This window comes from Lissotriton helveticus, chromosome 2_1 (assembly GCF_964261635.1).
Source record: "Lissotriton helveticus chromosome 2_1, aLisHel1.1, whole genome shotgun sequence".
NCBI lineage: Eukaryota > Metazoa > Chordata > Amphibia > Caudata > Salamandridae > Lissotriton > Lissotriton helveticus.
The window spans coordinates 339,674,245-339,697,616 of NC_136059.1; positions in this window are offsets into that span (position 1 = coordinate 339,674,245).

The following is a 23,372-nucleotide window of genomic DNA, read 5'->3' on the forward strand; positions in this document are numbered from 1 at the left end:
AATTGCAGCTCTCTTTGCTTCCGGCCATTGAGTTTCAACAATCAATTTATTAAATTGGGCCAAATACGCCACTAAGTCCCGATTGCCCTGTTTAAGGTCCAATAATTCATTGTCTGTGGCTTGTGAGGCAGAACGTCTGTCAAAAATTCTCAAAAACTCCAATTTGAATTCATCAAACTTGTACAAAATGGGGTCGTCCTTTGTGACCAGAGACATAGACCATGCAGCTGCATCGCCATTCAGATACGACAGAATGAACACCACCTTAGATTGATCCTTGGCAAAAATAACTGGTCTACACAGGAAATGCAAGGAACATTACGTAAGAAAAATTTGGGCCTTCTGAGGATCCCCACCAAATCTCTCGGGAGGGGCCAACGGAATGATGGGTGAGACTGCATGAATAACTTGGGTGGAAATATCTGAGGGGGATGAACTGCTAACTTGACCCAAAGAGGATTTAAAACTAGGACCTGCTTCTAACAATTCATCTAATTTTAATCTTATCTGTAAATTTTCTTGGCTAGTCTTTTCCATCTCTTCTCTAAGATTCTTATTATCCTCCAAGGAGTTATTTAATTGTTTTTGCATGCTCTCAAGGATTGTAGCCAATGCCTTTACATCTAACCCCTCCGCCATATCTGCTCAGAGAGAGATCTGTGCACCTCAGAAAGAGGCTTTTTGGCACTTCAATCTGTCAGAACACCTGATGCGATCTCTCCAGGAACAGATGCTAGACCCCAAAACCCTCCAACCAAAATCAAAGACAGCTGATAAACACCTGTCTCTAGAATTCAGCCAGGGGGGAAAGGGGAAGTGGAAGACAAAACAAGAGAGACTTCATTGGTGGCGATTACTTGCCAGGATTCTTCTTTCTTCACTTTTTCCTGGAAGTACCTGTAACAAATGACAATACTGTAATTCTATTCTACTCTGACTACAAACTGTACCTCAAGATTTTACCTTTAATTACCTTTTACACCAATGACTTCGCTTCTCTCTAACGTTTGCCTGAGCTTGAATTTGATCAGTTGGAAAGGCTTCAGTCCCCGCTCAAGAACTGAAGATGAGTTAACAATAAGATAGTTTCTTCTATTCTTATTTGGTAATGAGCGAATTTTTTTTCTTTCTCCAGTAAAGATGAGTACTACTGGTAAATGCTATCTCAATACTGCGTTACCAGACTCAACAGTTCATTAATAGTTGGAACTAGTCTTTCAAAATTCTGTATTTTCCAGTCTCTATTTTTTCTCACAAAAGAAAACAGTTGAAGTTCCTCCTGAGCACAAGACGCCTTATGTAGGTAAAGTCTTGAAACAGTTCTCAGTCTTTATCAAAAAATGAAAAAAAAGCGCTGACTTCTGCCCACTGTAGACGACTCCAGGCGGACCAATGATATGCGCCGGCTTGCAAACATATAAATGAAATTCTTACTTGAAAACTGTAGAATGGAAGCCTTCTCTTCACAGAAAGCGTTCCTCCAGAAAATACTCGTGACACACTTGAACCCGCACCCTCTTCACCAAGTCCTCAGGCTGCTTCCAAAACGAAAATGAACGGACTCTGGTTAAGGTCGGGGAAAAAACATTAAGTTACCACACGCTCTCTGTGGAAACAACAAGATAACTCTGAATACTTTCCTGAAAGACTACTGCTCTGCAACTCAGATATACGCGCACAAAGTTGTAGAACGCTGATACTTTTGCGCGCTGAGGAAACGCTACTCTCTCCGCCGTTTCTCTCAGTTGAAGTGCGCAGTTACCAGTTCGCGCATGCGCAAAGTAGACGTTACGGGTCTCGAGCCAGAAGAACTAGAACGAGAACCCCTGTCCACTCTAAGTCATACCGCATGGCGAAATGAAGACAGACTTAATCTCCAAAGAATGGATTTCAAAGTCGTCTTCCAAGTGGGAACCATACGCAACCAATGGGGATATTTACAAGATGATTTCCTAATCTTGCAAAAATGTCTTTTAACATTGCAGAATTTCAAGCTAGGCAGAGGGGTCATGACAGTATTTCACTATCAGGACATATCACACACAACGGTACATGTCCTACCTTTCAAATACACTGCACCCTGCCCAGAGTACCTTAGGCCTATCTTAGGGGTGACTCACATGTAATAGAAAGGAAGATTAGGGCTTGGCAAGTGGGTGCACTGGCCAAGTCAATATGGAAGTAAAAATTGCGCGCAGACACTGCAACGGCAGGTCTGAGAACTCTTTGAAAGGCTGGTTTTGTGGTTCTGAACTGGGATGGTGCAGTGAGCTAAAAAACGGTGATGGATCAAGCCCTGATCTGTTGACTGGGTAGGAGTGTTCTGATTAACTCAGATACTCTGTCCATCACCACCACCTTTTTTTAAATGGTTTTGTGGAGGGCACAATAAGTGCTGCAGGGCCACTATCAGCATTTGATTTACAGGCCCTGTAACTCTCAGTGCACTTTACTAGGGACTTACCAGTAAATCAAATATACCAATCATGGAAACACCAATCCATAATCCAATTTACAATAGGAGCACTTGCACGTTAACACTGGACAGCAGTGAGAAAGTTTGCAGAGACACTAAACCAGCAAAAACAGAGTCAAAACCGAAAAGTCAGAAAGCAAAAAGACAGGGTAAACGCGCCAAAAGATGCCAGGTTTAACAAATGCACATTGACCTTGGTGGTGAATCGGCCTAGAACATCCACACCTTTGAGAGAGTTAATTCTTTGTACGTTAGTTTACCTTAATCTTCCAGTCATAAATTGCAAATGCATACTCTCGCTTTATTAATGGATCTTGTATATTCTCCAGGGCGCCTCCTACCCTCCCTCCGTTCATTGTCTTCCTATCCAGAAACCTGCTACTATCAAGGTTCTTTCGTTTGTCAACCTAAAACAATATATCTGAGCATTTATCACTCCAGGAGCCTGCTGCTCTATACAGTCACAGCTCAAATTCAAAATAGTCTTCCTCTTTTGATTCTTTCAGAACCCCATTTGCTCAAGTTTCGTAAGCTGCTCAAAACTCACCTATTTATACTCTGGTGATCTTCTCTTCCTTCTTACAAGTGCCAGAACTCCTTAGGATATTTGCGCACATAATAAAATAACAATCAATACATCAAACCAAAACCAAAGATGGAAATAAGAGAAGAAGACAGTTTGATTCCAGAATTTACAGACAGTTTAAAGATGTCTCCAGTTAAAAAAAAGATGCAGGTATCCTTTGTAGGAAAAATAGATGCTATTATAATTAGAAATTACTATCTCTTTCAGTCTTGCTAAATTAGGTCTACACTGCTAAAATTTTCATCAATCACGATCTGCGAGGCTTCACTTTGGTGAGAATACAAGAAGGGGCGAATAGAAGATGGGCTTTAACAGACACTAGGGCCTGATTTAGAAGTCGGCGGAGGGAACATCCTGTCCACTGTATTACGATCCTCATAGGATAGAATGCAATTGTAACATGGCAGACGGGATATCCGCAACGTTTGTGACAGAGTGTTCCCCTCCGGCGACTTCTAAATCAGACCCTAAAGCTAATTTGAATATCTGGTGATGCTGATCAGTTTTTATAATACCACAGCAGCATTACAACATTTTGTCAACAACGTTTTTTGGTGATCTTCTGTGTGTGTATTTGAATATTTACTGGGATGGCAGCTGGCTATACTTTGAAACCATGGAACAACATCATACTCATGTTCGAGAAGTTCTGTCTAGACTGAAAAAATATTCTAGTTATATACAGCTTTGAAATCTCTTAACAAGGATTAACTGCGGATTTCTTCAAAGCTAAGGCAGTATTGGAATGTTGTATTTCCCAAACAGTAATTGAAGGAAGCAGACCAATGTATCAGACTTGATCATTTCTACCAGAAATTCGCAGAAGACCTTTCCTCGATGGTTCAACATATCATACCACTTACCAAGAAAGTCCCATCTTTCTGCTAGGAAGAGGAGCAAGGTTAGGCAATTTGGGGCCAGATGTACAACCCTTACATTTTGCGACTCGCAAAATGCAATTTACAACAGTGTCTCAGACAATGTTTGCAATTCCTAATGTGGTCTCAATTTGCCTGCCTCATTAATATTCATGAGGCAGGTGCTATTTGTGACCCCATTAGGAATGACCAGCACTCACAGGGATGGTTTCCTGCGGGGGTCAGCAGACCACCATGTCTGTGACAACTTTTTTAATTAAGCAGGTTTTTTTTTTTAAATGCAGCCCGTTTTCCTTAAAGGAAAACAGGATGCATTTAAAAAAGAAAAATGAAATGTTTCTGTTTCGTTTTTTAAGAGCAGGCAGTGGTTCCTGGACCAATTTTCGCACACACTCACAAAGGGGAATGGGTCCCCTCGGGACCCCTTCTTGTTTGCCAGTGGTTTACCACCTACTTGAAGTAGATGGTAAACTGTGAGTGTTATGCGACCACAAATGCGGTCGCAAAACAATCATACATTGAAGTGCGTGTCACTATTATGAAGGGACACCCTTGGCACGCCCCTTCCTTATAGCGAGTCACAAACCCCAATTTGCGAGTCGGTAAAAATAATGTCTCCTCATATGTATTTGGAACCATCTGCATGGTTACATGGAATTATGCAAGAGGAGTAATTCTGCATTTAATGCTATTTTTACTATAAATGTGCCCCCTTGTATCTAAATTATAAGGGAGGATGTATTTTGCCTTAAGAAATAGAGCTAAATGCAACAGAACATGAATAAGGCAGCACGAGCAGTTACTCGCTCTCACTAAATGTGCTCTTAGGGTAGGATTTTACCCCAAATTCATTTTGGCATTTAGCACTATGTTCTTAGTGCAAAAATACACCCTTGCATCCAAAATGGAAATTAGCACTAAATGAAAATTAACATGAACAGCAGTATAAGCAGCACCTTGCTAAATCTGTTGTTCAGTTACTAACATTTCCCCACCTAATTACTCTTAAGTATGCGAGTGGACTCAATCTTGTGATTATTGGTAATTCCGTGTCAAAGAGTAATATAGAATTACCAAAATTACTGTTATTACACAGACGTAATTACAATTACACCTATACTTGTATGGAGGAGAATGACGGCATCTAACAGAGGAAAAGATACAAAAGAGAATAATGAAGTGATGTCATGATTCTCCTGTTGCAGGACAACTAGGACAAATAAAGATGCTCGAACTGGTAAGTCAATACATTCAGCTTCAGTATTTACTAAGACTAATTGTCGCATATTTCCTTAAGCAGTCTGTTTATGGGTAGCACATATTTCTCCTCAATTTGTTAGGGGACTGGGACACAGAAATGCACATCCTGGGTCATTCTGTTGTGAGAATATCATATATATAGGCTTTCAATAGGAGGAATATCCGCAAGGTACTACCACTGATGAGTGAGTTTCAGAATAAAGCGGTACAAAAGGGGGTAGTGATGGATGGAGCATCTGAACCAATCAAACACTCACACACAGTCAACAGATCTGGGTTTAATCCATCACCGTTCTTTAGCCCACTCTGCCACCCCAGTTCAGACATGGCCATATGCAAATCAGTCTGACCCTGTGCCTCATGGGAACAGTCCAGCCCGAACTGCCAAGCCATGCCTTCCCTGGACCAGAAACAAGCTTCCGAGGACCGATTCCTGGCATTTCAGCCGTCTTCAGCCTGGCTTGCTTGAATCCAGTGGCAAAGTGAGCAAGGGACTCACGTCTGAGCATACCCTGCCAACTTATGGCAAACAAAGCGGTACAAAAGGGGGTGATGATGGATGGAGCATCTGAACCCATCAAACACTCACACCTGAAGTACTGGGTTTTTCAGAACCGGTAATAAACCGGTAACCCAGCGGTGCCAGGGACAACACCGTAAGACTTCGGGTTCTTCCTGTTCCAGACTACAGAAACACAGAGTCTTCTAGGTGAAGTCAAAGATCGTATTTATTGGCTGCAACCAAGTAACAGGCGTCCTAGAAGTACAACACGGTGTATATTCTCAGGAGACTGCTCAATCTTACAAAGCCAGCCTTATCTTTTTATACAAAATATTACGCTTTAGGCAAACAGTCTTTGTTTTACAGTTTACCATTCACATATTTTCACTACAAAGAAAAAGCAGAGTCATGATGACAAACCCACATTTCAGTTTGTCCAGCCCACAATTACTTACCCGGCAAGGCCCAGAACTTCCATCAGATATCGGTGAAACCCCAATAAAAACGGGCACCTCCTCCTCGTAAAGCAAGCCATAAAGTAGGAAACAGGGACAGGTGTGTGTAAGATTAGGCATGGTTCGTGTGCGATGAAAGGTTTATGGCATGTTGCGCCTTGATGCTATCTCGTTCGGCCACTGGGAGAGGAACTGACCGAACAGGTTTGGCCTTGGGCAGTGGACTCAGCTCGTCCAGGTCACAGGGAAGTCAGCAAAGGTGTACGTGTCCTTCAAAAGCGTGTTTGTCCTTAGTTATTGGACTATGTGAGGGCAACTCACAAAATGGCTGCCGTACGCAAAATGGAACCCGAGGGTTCAGGACGAAAACTATGATTTCAGGGTGATTTCGTCATTCGAACATGACGAAAATACTCGTGGATAGTACACTCTCCATTCTCGGTCTATTGATACCAAAATCGTCATGATACGACGATGGTTATGACATGGGCCCAGAATTTTCAGTACCACAGACCCTCCTTTTGCCCTTACATAGGCAATAAACCTATACTCACGCTAATCTGAGTCCAGGTCTATATTCCTAAAGTCATTGAGATGCTGCTGTAGCATCATCCTATTACTTAGCTCGTCCCTCGATACAGGTTTCCTTACACATGATGTAGCACATAGACCACATATTGCAGGAGCACACTGTACGCATAGACAGAACAGGAAAAGAATGGCTAAGACCATCCTAATGACCATCAGAATTTTCCATCCCCAGCCGAATACCAGTTCCCAGAACCATCCCATTAACGACCAATCTCCTTTGTCCACATGTATAGATTCGGAAATCTTATGTAGCTTGGAAATGGCCTGGTACACTGTTGGAGCGTTATCTGGAATGAAAACACAGCAACTCGATTGGATCACTCTACATACCCCACCTCGGTCTGCAAGGATGACGTCTAACGCGACCCTGTTCTGAAGGGTCATAAGACGATCCGACTGGAGCTCAGCAGTCAAGTTACTAAAGGCACCGGCAGTTTCAACTTCGGTGGACTCAACCACCCTCGTCAACTGCCTAATGTTCCTGCTGTTAACAATGGGTCCCCAGAACGGCAGAAAACCCTTTACGAAGTCCCCAAATTCTTGTCCTGCAGTATCTTCTTTGCTGAAGACACCTCTAACTATCCTTGTCTTATGGTAATCTGCCGCAGCTGTGTAGGTGGGAGGCAACAGGAACGACACAAAACATGTGCCCGAAAAGTCAGGGGGCAACCATGTATATGCTCTATCAGGGCAGATGAAATAGGTACCCTTAGCCGCTAGAAATGAAGGGGAAGTCTGGGACTCAAAAACATACATTTCAGTACAGATACTCTTCCCTAACTGAGCTCTGGGATTCTTGCCATTACCTTGCAGACATAAGTGTCCCTGATGGGGTACAATCCAAATCGGGGAAGATCTCTAAGCTTGCTGTTTCTCACTCAGAGTAACTCCATATCCGGTCACGTTTCATCCTATATATACTAGTGTCTCATCTCTCGGGATAGTTTCGTAGGAAATATCTTCCTTAATCATGTCTACTATACCCTTAACTAGAGCACTATTCTTAGGATTGTCTGTCACAGAACGTAGGGGGTAGGTCTCATGAGCGTAGATGAACATTGTTCTGTATGCCCACACAGAACCATTATGGCTGAATGGCAGGACCAGATAGGGGATACCTTTGTCCGTTGTATGAGGCATAAGGCCACACACCCAACAGTTAGTTGTGTTTATTACTAGTTGGTGTTGGTGCAAAAGCTGAACAAAGGAGTTATTAATAAACTCTAACCTCCTAGCGGATTCATGTTCAGGAAAAGTTTGAAATGAATGTGAGGAAACAGTAGGAGGAGGTATGGGCGATGTAGTGGGTGCAAATGTCACTTGAAAAGAGAGTAAAACATATCCAATTAAAAACATAATTACACTGAACAACATAAGAATGCATAATATCAAAAATCGTTTCTTGATCCTCATTGTACATATTCTGGTTTTAAAGTTCATTGGTTTGGCAGGCCTCTCCATCTCGAAAAACTCCATCCTCTCTAATATGCTGCTCGCGATGGTTGGGTGTTCTATGCTAAGGAATGCTTCTGTCAGTCCAGGGCAACTCCCTTAGACCAACCAGAACTGTCGACCTAACGTCTCCAGCTGCACCCCAAAGACTTTGGGCAACCGCGACCCTACAGCGGAACCCGGATGGTGGTTCGAAAAACAAAAAATAAAAAAGTTTCTCAGATGGGAGGGCTGCACTTTCAAAAATAGCAGTAGAAAAGGAATATCATTTTATTAGTTAATTGTTCTCGGCCTCAGATTATATTTTCTTTTTCCAGGTATCGTCTGGTCTTGGAAAAGGAGTTCAGGTTCTGTAGTGTCTAATCGAATTGACGGTGGCACAGCTGCTTGCAAGAGATTATCGCTTTCTTTCTCAGCAATTGTTCCTTTTATACGGGCATCCCTAAAAGGCAGAAAACTAGGCACAGTTTCAGTCTCTGAGTCAGCGACGCCCTCCTGGACCCACCGGTCGTATGGCAGAGGCAAAGGTACCCTCTTGCAGTGTACACCGTGGATCCAGTGCTTCTTTCCTTCCACTCGAACAGCTGATCTCGTAGACAGAAGGACGAGATGAGGGCCGGTCCACCGGGGCTGGTCGTTCTTCGTTCGCTGAAATTTTTTTACCAGCACCCAGGATCCAGGATCGATCGGATGTCCTGGAGCTTCAGAGACTTGAGGCAGAGTATCGTGAACCTGTTGGTGTAAAACACGTAATTTAGCCGTCAATTCGTACAAGTAATCAAGCAGCACAGGGTGTTCTATTTCACTGAATTTAGTTGGCCTTGGCACTCCCCATATGTTGGCCGGACGGCCGAACACAACCTCATATGGACTAAGTCCCACTCGCGAATGCACAGTCATTCTGGTTGAGAGGAGTGCTAAAGGCAGGGCGTCAGGCCATTTAAGGCCGGTGCTCGCTTGAATCTTGGCCAATTTTAGTTTCAATGTGCCATTGTAGCACTCTACTAGTCCAGCTGATTGGGGGTGATTTGCAGCGTGAAATTTCTGGTGGATGCCTAGCCCTTCACATACTTTCTTCATCACTTGACCCACAAATTCACTCCCATTGTCACTCCAGACCATTCTTGGCATTCCAAATCTAGGGAAGAACTCTTTGACAAGGGCTTTAGCTGTGGATAAGGCAGTGTTGTCTTTCAGGGGATACGCTTCTACCCATCTTGAAAAGACACAAACAACAACGAGTACGTATTTTAGATTGTTGCACCTTTCCATGTGGATGAAATCTAGCTGCAAAACCTCGAACGGATACGTAGGAGGTGCAAAATGACCAGCTGGAGTTGGGGTTCCCCTACCAGGGTTGTATTTCAGACACACCATGCAATTCTTGACTACATTCTCTGCACACTTAGGAATTCCAGCATTTTGCCATACCGGAGCCAACAACTTACAAATCCCTTTCACACTGATATGCGCCATTCCATGAGCCATTGTAACCACTGCAAGCACATACGCATCGGGTAACAGCCATCTCTGATGCTCTGACAATTCAACCCAACAACCATTCGCATCAAATTTACCCTTACTTTCTCTCCACACACTCAATTCTTTCTCTGTAGCTTCAGCTTGAATAGACTTCACGCTTTCTATCGTATCTTCACACATTCCAACATCATTAATCCATCTTGCAGGGCCTGCAACATACATTCGACTCATCACATCCCTTGCTGTTTCTTTTGCGACTTCATCAGCAAATGCATTTCCACGACCAACATCGTCAGTAACCTTTTTGTGCGCACTGCATTTCACAATCGCAACCTGCAACGGCAAAGTAAGTGACTCGAGAAGCTCATTCACCAATTGACCATGCTGTATCTTAGCTCCATGTGAAGTCAGAAAACCACGTTCTTTCCACAATCGTCCAAAACTGTGAGCCACACCAAATGCATACTGGCTGTCGGTATATATGTTCAATTTCATTCCCTTCGACAACACACACGCTCTCGTAAGTGCAATCAACTCCGCTGCTTGAGCTGAATTATGTGGAATACGTGCAGCTTCAACAATCGTATGCAAAGTTGTGACAGCATATGCTGCAGTCGTATCTCCATTCGGAAGTTTGAAGCACGAACCATCCACCCATAAGGTACCATCACACTTTACAAGGGGAGTGTCTTGAAGGTCTATTCTCCCTTTCGTCTCTTCTTCTGTTCTGAGAAAACAATCATGCTGTTCAGAAGTATCTAACTCTGCTACAATCGGCAACAACGTAGCTGGATTAAGCGTGTTGCATCTTTTTATGTGCACATGACTCGCTAACAGGGTTAACTCGTAACCTGACAACCGAGCACTAGTTAAGTGCTGCGTCCTGGTCCTGTTTAACAATGTGTCCACTGCATGTGGAACCATCACAATCAGTGTGTTATTCATCACTAGACCCGCAGACTGTCGAATGGAAACAGCTGCTGCCGCTGTGGCTCTTAAGCAATTCGGCAACGCTTTAGCTACCGTATCCAAAGTCGACGAAAAATACGCGCATGGACGTTGCTTGTTTCCGAACAACTGTGTCAACACTGATAATGCGCAACCTTCTTTCTCATGGACATACAATGTAAAGGGCTTGCTGTAGTCGGGGGTACCCAACACAGGAGCCGAACATAATGCATTGCGCAATTCGGAAAACCTTTTCTGACAATCTTCAGACCATGGAATGGGATTCGGTGTATCTTTACAAGTTAATGCCACCAAAGGTTTGGCCAATAAAGAAAAATTTGGTATCCATTGTCTGCAATAGGATGTAATACCCAAGAAAGCACGTACTTCTCTCTGTGTCCTAGGTACACTCAATTTCGCTATTGCCTGAATTCTTTCTGGGGTCAGTTTCCTTCCCTCCTTCGATAAGAGATGACCTAAGTATGTCACTTCTTGTCGACAATATTGCAATTTTGAAAGAGACACTTTGTGGTGCAAATCACACAAATGACGCAACAATGACAACGTGGCTTCTTTACAAATTTCCTCAGTGTCTGCAGCGATTAGTAAATCATCAACGTACTGGACAAGGGTAGCACCATCAGGTAAAACAATCGTATCAAGCTGTGTCTTTAAAGCTTGACTATATATCGATGGACTTTCACAGCAGCCCTGGGGAGCGCGTTTGAAGCGGAAGCTTCGACCTCCTAAACTGAAACCAAAAATATCCCTACTCTCCTCGGCAATCGGGATGCTGAAGAAAGCATTCTTCAAGTCAATCACCGAAAACCAAGTAGCAGAAGCTGGAATCATGGTTAATAGGGCAGTGATGTCAGGAACAACTGGAAATTGTGGTACAACTATTTTATTCACCTCTCTAAGATCAATCACGAACCTGTAGACAGGTGGCTGAGAAGGATCAGTACGTTTCAAAACAGGTAGAACAGGACTATTGCAAACGTTACCTCTTGTCTCTTCAATTACATCTTTTTTAATTAAATCATAGATGATCGCTAGCAATGCTTTTTCACCTTCGCTAGAAATCTTGTACTGGGGAATGCGTGGCACTTTAACATTTGCTTTCAATGTCACAACATATGGCGGTATTTCTAAAAGACCCACATCATTAGGACCAGTAGCCCAAAGAATATCAGGGAGAGATGACAATTCGGTCGGAAGTTTATCATTTGACAAGTACATCGAAGAGACCACTTTCTTACCCAGTGTAAGTTGTACTCCCGAAGGGGAACAGTACAAAGTCGCATACAATCTTTTCAACAAATCCAGTCCTAACAAGTTTTCACCACAACCTGTCGTCAGAATAAGGGGTGCTTCGAATTCACAAGGTCCAACAGAAAGGGACATAGGACTAGAAATCGGATTCCTAACCGGGGCGCCAGAAAAACCTACTGAAACATTCATTTCGCCAGACAAAGGTGCGCCAGGGAGTTTAGAGTGCATTATAGAACTCTTTGTAGCACCAGTATCCAACAGAAAAGGCTCTGACACACCTGATGTAATCACCTCAACATAAGGTCCACTCTGATCTACTGGAACTGAAACAACTCCCTCTCTTTGTCTATGGCTGTCCTAGCAATCATTACCTTCCATATTCTCATCTTCTGCATAGTAGTCATCAGTATAGTACTGAGCTGTTCTACCAGACGCGTTATGCTGTTGATCAAACCTATTCATTGAATTCTGAGGCGGAAGAGAACGTGTATTCTGGGGGAAATTTCCACGTCCTCTACCTCTAGGCGCTTGCTGAACACCCCGACCTCTTGCACCAGGAACACCGTTCATATGCTGCAACAAAACAGGGCAACTATACTTGAAATGACCCTCCTCTTTACAATACGAACACTGATTGGGACCTACAGGAGCACGTGGTTGAGAAAACTCAACCCTTTGCGAGTTTCTCTGATACTGTTGGGGTTGCTGATAGTTATGCTGGCCATCACGTGGCGGATACGCTTGCTGTAACAGAACCTTCGTCTTTAACTCTTTAGTTTTGTTCTCTGCTCTATCCTTCTCATCTTTATCTCGATTTTCATAATACTGTGCGGTAGCCAATATCTGTGCTGAAGAGGAAACGGCCCAAGAACTCTCTGAATCCTTTAATTTCTTACATAACTCTGGTAACAAATTGTGCACAAATTTGTCAACGAACAACCGTTGACCACCTTCTGTACTCATATCCTGACCACTATGGTCGACAAACGTTTCTTCAAACCTGGTGAAGAAATCGGACACAGTCTCATCTTTCTTCTGCTTACACGCGGACAATTTATCCCAATTCACACGCATCACAGGCATTAAGGTTTTCATGTAATTAATGATCCTACCAGGGAGATCTGCTACTAAAGGCTCAGGTTTAGCACCACCAACTTGTCGGCCATCTGCAGCAGTAATATTAGCCCATGAGTCACCTAACTCTTGATCATGATCCGCATGACGAATCTTTCCCCATAAAGGCTGTGGAACAACATTCCCAAACAACATATCGATGTCCGCTAAATTCATAAAGCATGAACCTGCAGTCTGTGATAACTCCTTGTAATACCCTGCAGGATTCTTACGGGGATCAGGCAATGTCTGTTTAAGGGCCAAGACTTCAGCTTGCTTCCAAGGAACAAGTCCCCAAACACGCTGAAAATGTGGCGGAATGACTGGATTAGCATTTGGGTCCCCTTCTCTCCATTGTGGGGGAACCTCCCTCATGGGCTACTGTCTCACCTTCTCTTTAACAGAGGAATCGAACAATGAACGAGAAACGCCTTCACTCCTGAAGGATAACAATGTCGCAACTGCTTTCTCAACATCTGGACCCACAATTGGGCCTTTTGCAAACTCAAACCGGACACGACACAACTCAGGCGGATTAGGCTCCAAATCATTGTCCTCTAAATCCTCACACAGAAAAACACACATTTTCTCAAAAACGTATCTCTGCTTCGGTGCTTCCCACTGATGGAAGACATCCATTACAGACCCTAGGTCGTAACCCGTTGAGTCAGTAACCCATTTACGTGCCAAATAATTCAACGTTTCCTTCTCCCTGGAATCAGGCAGTTGACTACGCAACTGTGTACGATCTGAGGTAGGGGTCGTACTTGTTGCCCCAAAGAAGGGATATAGAAGACTAGAGACCGTGCTAGTCACTCTTTGTCGAACAGAGGGAGAAGTTGATGAAAAGACAAGCGGAAAAGCAGGGTGAGGCGAGGCAGATGCAGAGGCAGTGTCTGAAGGAATACCAGGAGTGGGAGTCGATATAGTTGTCAAAGTTGTAGGAAGTAAAGGCAGAGCAGATGTCAAAGTCGGTGGCCCCTGAGGAGGCTGCACCGGAAGAGTAGGAGCCACCTGGAGAACAGCTGGTGGCTGTGGAGGAGCAGGAGGCAGAACAACCAAAGGTTGCGCAGCTAAAGGTTGCGGAGGTGCTGTAGCACTCTGCGCATAGGGGGGTGGCGAACTCAATAAATGTGACATTAAGGGGTCTTTTTCAAGTTCTTTTGCTGCATCTTGCTGAAGAGGCAGCAAAACTGGATAGCATTTATCGATTACCATTTTACGTTGCCTGTGCAAGTGCTGACTCATCTGTTCTTCTTCATTATCTTTAAACTGCATAGCAGCTTGCATTATCGAGATACCCCTTTCTCTCTTATTTTTCTTCGCTAACTTAATTTCCTTCTGTTTGGCTTCCTTACGCCATAGGCGGAAAGAGTCAAACATCGCCGGCCGGGCTTTCTTCTTAAAAAGTTTAACCTCAAGGTTATCTAGAACCTCCGTGTCAAAGCTACCATATTGGGGCCATTTTAAAACACCATCTTTGCGGGTGTATCGGATCCACACTTCATTGTATGTGATGGGGCCTACTCCATGTTTCACATACAGTTCATAGGTTGGAGTTCCAATCGGAGGAACTGGACACGAGTCCTCCAATCGGGAATCCCTACTACATCCAAGACAAAACAAATTTCCAAGTCTGCTAAGACCAGGCATCTTCGCTCTCTAGTCTAGCTTCAAACTTCAAAGGATTATCGAATACGATATTCTCGTGTATAAACGAGTCCTTCGGCTTTGGTACTTGCAAGTTCCAAATCAAAGATCCCGAAGGGATACCCAAACTAAGAACCAAACTAAGGACTGGGAGACGCTCCACTTATACTTAACTGAGGTATCGATGACGTCACCAGAAGACTCGTCTATCGTTTCGCTCTACCAGACATCAAGGGTCCAAAACAGGGCGATAGTCAGGGCAGCAGTCCTTCGTAGCCGTCGGGAAGCAGGGAACCTCGCAGCAAAGACTTTCGGACCACGTCGACATGCAGGGGTCGATGAAGTGGCGGCCTTCCTCCAGAATTTTCACACGAAGCTCCTCACGAACCTCTGGCTTGGACCGGTACCGCTGAAATCGCCCTACGTTGGGCGCCAACTGAAGTACTGGGTTTTTCAGAACCGGTACTAAACCGGTAACCCAGCGGTGCCAGGGACAACACCCTAAGACTTCGGGTTCTTCCTGTTCCAGACTACAGAAACACAGAGACTTCTAGGTGAAGTCAAAGATCGTATTTATTTGCTGCAACCAAGTAACAGGCGTCCTAGAAGTACAACACGGTGTATATTCTCAGGAGACTGCTCAATCTTACAAAGCCAGCCTTCTCTTTTTATACAAAATATTACGCTTTTGGCAAACATTCTTTGTTTTACCGTTGACCATTCACATATTTTCACTACAAAGAAAAAGCAGAGTCATGATGACAAACCCACATTTCAGTTTGTCCAGCCCACAATTAATTACCCGGCAAGGCCCAGAACTTCCATCAGATATCGGTGAAACCCCAATAAAAACGAGCACCTCCTCCTCGTAAAGCAAGCCATAAAGTAGGAAACAGGGACAGGTGTGTGTAAGATTAGGCATGGTTCGTGTGCGATGAAAGGTTTATGGCATGTTGCGCCTTGATGCTATCTCCTTCGGCCACTGGGAGAGGAACTGACTGAACAGGTTTGGCCTTGGGCAGTGGACTCAGCTCGTCCAGGTCACAGGGAAGTCTGCAAAGGTGTACGTGTCCTTCAAAAGCGTGTTTGTCCTTAGTTATTGGACTATGTGAGGGCAACTCACAAAATGACTGCCGTACACAAAATGGAACCCGAGGGTTCAGGACGAAAACTATGATTTCAGGGTGATTTTGTCATTCGAACATGACGAAAATACTCGTGGATAGTACACTCTCCATTCTCGGTCTATTGATACCAAAATCATCATGATACGACGATGGTTATGACATGGGCCCAGAATTTTCAGTACCACACACCCAGTCAACAGATCTGGGTTTAATCCATCACCGTTCTTTAGCCCACCCTGCCACCCCAGTTCAGACATGGCCATGTGCAAATCAGTCTGACCCTGTGCCTCATGGGAACAGTCCAGCCCGATTTGCCAAGGCATGCCTTCCCTGGACCGGAAACAAGCTTCCGAGGACCGGTTTCTGGCATTTCAGCCGTCTTCAGCCCGGCTTGCTTGAATCCAGTGGCAAAGTGAGCAAGGGACTCACGTCTGAGCATACCCTGCCAACTTATGCCGGGCTGAAGATGGCTGAAATGCCCTTGCTCACTTTGCCACTGGATTCAAGCAAGCCGGGCTGAAGACGGCTGAAATGCCAGAAACCGGTCCTCGGAAGCTTGTTTCCGGTCCAGGGAAGGCATGGCTTGGCAGTTCGGGCTGGACTGTTCCCATGAGGCACAGGGTCAGACTGATTTGCATATGGCCATGTCTGAACTGGGGTGGCAGAGTGGGCTAAAGAACGGTGATGGATTAAACCCAGATCTGTTGACTGGGTTTGAGCGTTTGATTGGTTCAGATGCTCCGTCCATCACCACCCCCTTTTGTACCGCTTTGATTTTCAGAATAAGCAACAGAACTGATGATTTGGAGTTGACCATAGTAAACCAATACTTTACTTTGGCAATAAACTATTCAGGCCAGAACCCTACAAAAACATACATTTCTGGTTGTTCAAACCTCTGTGTTTAGGTTATTTACTTTTTTCGGAGTTTTATATAGTGCGGACTTGACCAAAAGGTATCAAATCGTTTTGAATGAGCACCAGTTACGTTACAAAAGGACACATTAATTTTTGTTAGGCATGGGGAGATTAACTGATTTACCCAGAATCACAGGATGTTGAGCGTTATCGTCGAAGCTCGAACCCGGTTCTACGGATTTGAGATCGACCGCCCTATCCCATTAGGCCAATCCCTCTCCCCAAGTGGCTTCGCTCAAACCTCCTGATTAGCTGAGAATTAATTCTTACAAAAGTTTCATCACCTGCATGGCTAAAGCCTGGAATCTCCTGCTCTTCTACACCAGATTGTCTCAGGCTTTTTAAGATCTAGGCCTGTCCTTTATATGTTCCATATGAGAGCTATTACCAGAACCCCTTCGGGTAATCAAGCACTCTATAAAAAAAATGTAACATTAGGATTAACAATATGTGTTTTGTGATGTTGGATAACAAATGTCCAAAAACATGGCAGTTCTCCTACCTCCTCCACACAGGTTCACGCAGTAGGACAAGAGGCCTTGACATATTTTGCCCTGAGGCTCTTCCATTATCACAGCTCTTCTGGTGTCCACCACTTCTTTTTCTTATAAACAAGCATAAAACACACTAGGGGGATTCACAAAGGCTTGTAAGAGTATGTAAATGAGTACTGCTGTGGTACTCTTTTACGTAATCCTATATAACTTTGCGGATTGTCCCCCAAACATCTAAAATGGGAAACCAGGAAGATTTAGTGCACATTGAAAGGGCTGTGCCCTCTTTCATCTTTTACTAATAGGGAAGTGGAGGTTTCAGAGCTGATTTAGACATGGAAGAGCAGTACTTCCTGTACTCCTCAATGCTTTTGTGAATCGGCCCTTAATAAGTGTGCATACGTCACCGACCAGACAGGCATACAAGACAAGATGAAGACTTAAGCGCATTATCTGGGAGCCACTAAAACATCCGAAACCAGCTCATCAGAAACAGGAATGGACTCATATTTAAGGAAAAGGGCATAAGAAAACCAATAACCGCAGATATTTAAAAATCAATATAAAATGTGCTTTCAGTACTCGGGTAAAGGTTTATTCTGTAAGGGTTTGTTGCGGCAGAGCTGTCCCTCCGAGACACAGCGATGTGCAACACGCTCAGGAGGATGTAAATTGCTGCCGCCTAAACGCCGTGTTCGTGCGTCATCAGAAGATTGGATGAAGACGGCGAGCGTGCAGGTCACTACAAGAAGCGCGTTAAGTAGATTTTGCTGGTAAAACTCATTACCCCGAGCACCCCTCGAGTGGCAGTGAACCGTGCAGTAAAAGGCACTGTACTGATGGCTGGAGTCGTAAACTGTGTCAGCTTCGTAGTAACATTTATTTGGGAATCTCAAACCAATTTCTGCTGACAGTAAAATTAGGGAGATTCGTGGCCTTTAATACAATATAACAGGAGCTGTTTTATGTGTTCTGAATATATTTACTCGAAACCGTACAAGTGAGGAGAAGATGTGGTGTAATGGCCAGAACTGCCGAGCCGGAGAACAAGGCTTTTTTTTCGTGGATGCATCGCAGGTTAATTCTCGACCAACCCAACACGACTATACAGCATTATCAAACCTCGATGACACCCTAAGAAAGGGTTCATTTGTAAACAGGTTTCCAATGTACACGAATTCACAACATCAACACTCGTTTTAAATAGCAGAAGTTAAAAAAGTCTCTCCTAAAAGTCACAGTTCCATATGTACAGTAATGTTACTGATCCCTCTCTATATCCACCCCATATAAAATTACAAACAGAACAATAACACAAGATGTATACATCAGGTTTAAAAAATGCGGTTTCCATATCAGCATCTGGCAACCAGTACTGAGACTAGGGGAATCAGTAGGGTTAGAGACGCCACAACTTCTGCTAAGAACAGAGCAGACTCGAGATTACCCGTTTTAACATTTTTGTGATGGGGTCAGTAAACGATGCTGTGGTCCTTTTGCTTTGAAGAACACTTTCAGGAGAGGGATGGGCTTCAAATCGGTTTATTCTACTGTCTCAAATGTTGAAATATTAAATTCAAGTATTCCCTGGTTGCACTGGCTTGGGGAAGCAAAATGGTGTTCACACATCGGAAGCATTCCGTTATTTTCCTCCATACATTCGCTCAATGTCGGCCTGATAATGTGTTTTAAGTTCCCTGGGTTTCGATTTGAAGGAGTCTGTTACCAAACTCGTTGCAGGTGTACATATCTCGGTGTTGATGATTTACTGCCGTGCTGAGCACCGGCTCAAATTAAGCACTGCTTTACCGCCCTTATTTAAGTCTATATACAAATTCAGAACCTAGGATTCACAGAATCAGGCAATTTCCAACTACAAATAGGGCTTTTTCTAATGTATGAAACCCAAATTGCGAATCTGTAACATGGCATAGAACTGAAATTTGGGTTTGTTACTAAATACCAATTCAGTATTTGTAAGGGGCGTTTTTAGGGCATCATCCCAAATACCGAATTGGAATGAGTTGTATTAATGTTTTGTAAAACATTAATCTTTTGCCACCTGCTCAAAGGAGGTAGTAAGCCATTCGCAAATGGGATGAGGTACCAAAGGTACATTTTCCCTTTTGCAAATGTTGAAAAATGTTTTTGAAGAGTAGGCTGATTGCTTCATGGACCACAGCCTTCTCTTAAAAAAAGAAAATTACACTTTTACATTTTTTTGGGTTTAAATGTGTCCCGTTTTTTAGGTCTCGTAGAGGGACCTTTTGCCGTCCATCCACAAAGCTGACTTTTTACGATCCGGATTTTCAACAGTTCACGTGAAATCACGTGACCACAAGCTCCTCGTGCACGAGCTTGCATTTCCCCACAGGCTTCCCCCTGCCAGCAGCATTTGCCACATCAAAGGCTTCAGCTGCCCCGCCCCCTGCCGTCACTTATTCACGGCCGCAGGCCGTGCCTCGCTTCTACTTCCCCTGCTCTCTTCCCCCAGTGCTTGTTTAATCACGTGCATGAGATTAGGTTCGATTCTCCAAATGAGGGTGTATAAGGAGACTATATCCTCGACATCCATTTGCCATCAACATTTTAAATTCTCACTGTGATTGTTTTGATGATGAAAAGTTGTCTTTTCCTTCGCCAGCCCACTGACTTCCGCTGAAGTCAGGATAGTGGATTAGAGAGAAGGATGCAAAACGTTACAGTCGTTGCATAGCGCGTTTGGTTTCCTACTCGTAGTGTTCCTCTCAATTAGGGTGAATTAGCCTGTGTGCCTTACAGTGTTCATTGCAGTTCCTCGTGTGTTGTGCTCCATCCATCATGACTTGCTTCTCGTTTCTATGTTTCCAAGTACCGTAAGTGTTGTCTTGGACCCTTCCCGGCAACTCCAGTTTCAGCCATTTACCTCTGAACTGAGGCAGAGCCTGTAAGAGTGCCCGCTGTTTTGCATCCTGAAGTTTCTTGGATTCAAATGACAATTTCAACCGGAGCTAGTTTAAGCATTAATTTTCCAACTAGACTGCTATAGGTCAATGATGTTCATGAATCACAGACACGATTTTGCCGCGTTTGCCCAGAGAGGTATGCATACCATTAAGCATTCAAGTCCATCACGACTAAACCTTTCTGGTTTTTAGGGCCATTTGGGTTTTATCCTCCTCCCAAGGAATAATGATGACACAACCTCAGGTCCTGCAGAAATTCGTATGTACAGCATTTCTTATAGGGATACTTGTGTAAGCACAACACATTTTGTAAACAGTAAGTGTCAGGACTGTCAATTCTCCCCGTGCCAGTTCATTCTTAATGAAATTCTCTTTTCTTGCTAAACAGACATATAAAAATAACAAAGCCTGGCTCACAATTCACCTAGCTGATATTATTGAAGCAGCAGAAACCCTGCATTTTCGAACCCTTCTAACTTGTCCAGCGTTCTTTTATTCCGCCACGTAAACAAGAGACAAACACAACCTTCGTTCCCTTCAGCGCCCCTCCAAGCTCCTTCCCAAAATGTAGGTTTGTGTACCCACCCTCCCTCTACCCATTGGGCGGCATTCCTCGACTCCAAACTCTCCTACCAACCGCCTATCTCCAATGACTGACTCCCATTGACGGGAAACTTAAATCGTGCAGTACTCATTTTTATCCAATCCGGTCTCACTGCATCTGAATGCTGTCACTCTGACCACACCGAGGATTTCTTCTTGTGCTCTGTAGACCCAAAGGCAGGCTGTTTTCTAGGCACTCCACTCTCTCTCCCCTCTCACTCTCCGCTCTCTCTCCCCTCTCACTCTCCACTCTCTCTCCCCTCTCACTCTCCACTCTCTCTTCCCTCTCACTCGCCGCTCTCTCTTCCCTCTCTCCGCTCTCTCTCCCCTGTCTAGGCTGCTCTCTGACTGTCTCCAGTGGCCTCTGTCTGTCTCTGGTCACCCCTCCTCACCATCACACACCCTCACATCCTCTCACCCTCACACCCTCACCCTCACCCACCCTCACCCCCTTACCCCTCCTCACACCCCCTCACCCTCACACCCCCTCACCCTCGCACCATCACACCCTCATCCTCACACACCCTCACTCACCCTCACACCCCCTCACCCCCCTCACCCTCACACACCCTTAACCTCACCCTGACACACCCTGTCACCCTCACACCATCACCCTCACACCCCCTCACTCACCCTCACACACCCTCACTCACCCTCACACACCCTCACTCACCCTCACCCTCACACCCCTCACCCACCCTCACACACCTTCACACCCCCTCACACACCCACTCACCCTCACCCTCACACACCCTTACCCTCACCCCCTCTCCCTCACACACCCTCAGTCACCCTCACCCACCCTCACCCACCCTGACACCCCCCCACCATCACTCACCCTCACACCCTCACCCCCTCATCCTCACACACCCTCACTCACCCTCACCCTCACCCCCCTCACCCTCACACACCCTTACCCTCACCCTGACACACCCTGTCACCCTCACACCATCACCCTCACACCCCCTCACTCACCCTCACACACCCTCACTCACCCTCACACCCCCTCACTCGCCCTCACCCTCACCCCCCTCACCCACCCTCACACACCTTCACACCCCCTCACACACCCACTCACCCTCACACACTCTTACCCTCACCCTCACACACCCTCAGTCACCCTCATACCCTCACCCTCACACCCCCTAACCCTCACCCCCTCACCCTCACCCCCTCACACACCCTCACACACCCTCACCCTCACACCCCCTCACTCACCCTCACCCTCACATCCCCTCACACACCCACTCATCGTCACCCTCACCCCCCTCACCCTCACACCCCTCACCCTCACACCCCTCACCCTCACACCCCTCACCCTCACCCCCCTCACCCTCACCCACCCTCGCCCTCACCCCTCCTCACCATCACATACCCTCACATCCTCTCACCCTCACCCACCCTCACCCACCCTCACACCCCCTCACCCTCACAACCCCTCACCCTGACACCCCCTCACCCTCACTCACCCTCACCCCCTCATCCTCACACCCCCTCACTCACCCCCACACCCTCACCCCCTCACAACCCTCTCACCCTCACCGACCCTCACTCTCACACCCCCTCACCCTCACACCCCCTCACCCCCTCACCCTCACACACCCTTACCCTCACACCCTCAGTCACCCTCACACCCTCACCCTCACACCCCCTCACCCTCACCCCCTCACCCTCACACACCCTCACTCACCCTCACACACCCTCACGACCCTCTCACCCTCACACACCCTCACCCTCACACCCCCTCACCCTCACTCACCCTCACACCCCCTCACTCACCCTCACCCACCCTCACACACCTTCACACCCCCTCACACACCCACTCACCCTCACACCCCCTCACCCTCACCCTCACACCCCCTCACCCTCACACCCCTCACCATCACACCCCTCACCCTCACACCCCTCACCCTCACACCCCCTCACCCTCACACCCTCACCCTCACACCCTCACCCACCCTCACACACCCTCACCCCCACACCCCCTAACCCTCACACACCCTCACTCACCCTCACACACCCTCACCAGCATAGCATAACAAAACCTAGCATAGCATAGCAAAACATAGCACAGCATAACAAAACAAAGCATAGGATAGCAAAACCAAACCTAGCATAACAAAACAAGAAATAGCATAGCAAAACACAACAAAGCATAGCATAACAAAACACAACAAAACATAGCATAACAAAACATAACAAAGCATAGCAAAACAAAACATAGCAGAACAATACACAACAAAACATATCATAAGATAAAACATAGCATAACAAAACAAAGCATTGCATAACAAAACATAGCAAAACACAAAGCATAGTATAACAAAACATAGCATACACAACAAAACACAGCATAACAAAACACAACATAGCATAGCATAACAAAACAAAGCTTAGCATAGCATAACAAAACATAGCATAGCATAGCATAACAAAACATAGCATAACAAAACATAGCATAGCAAAACAAAACATAGCATAATAAAACACAACAAAACATTGCATAGCATAACAAAACATAGCATAGCATAACAAAGCATAGCATAGCAAAACACAACAAAACATAGCATAACAAAACAAAGCATAGGATAGCTAAATTAAACATAGCATAGCATTACAA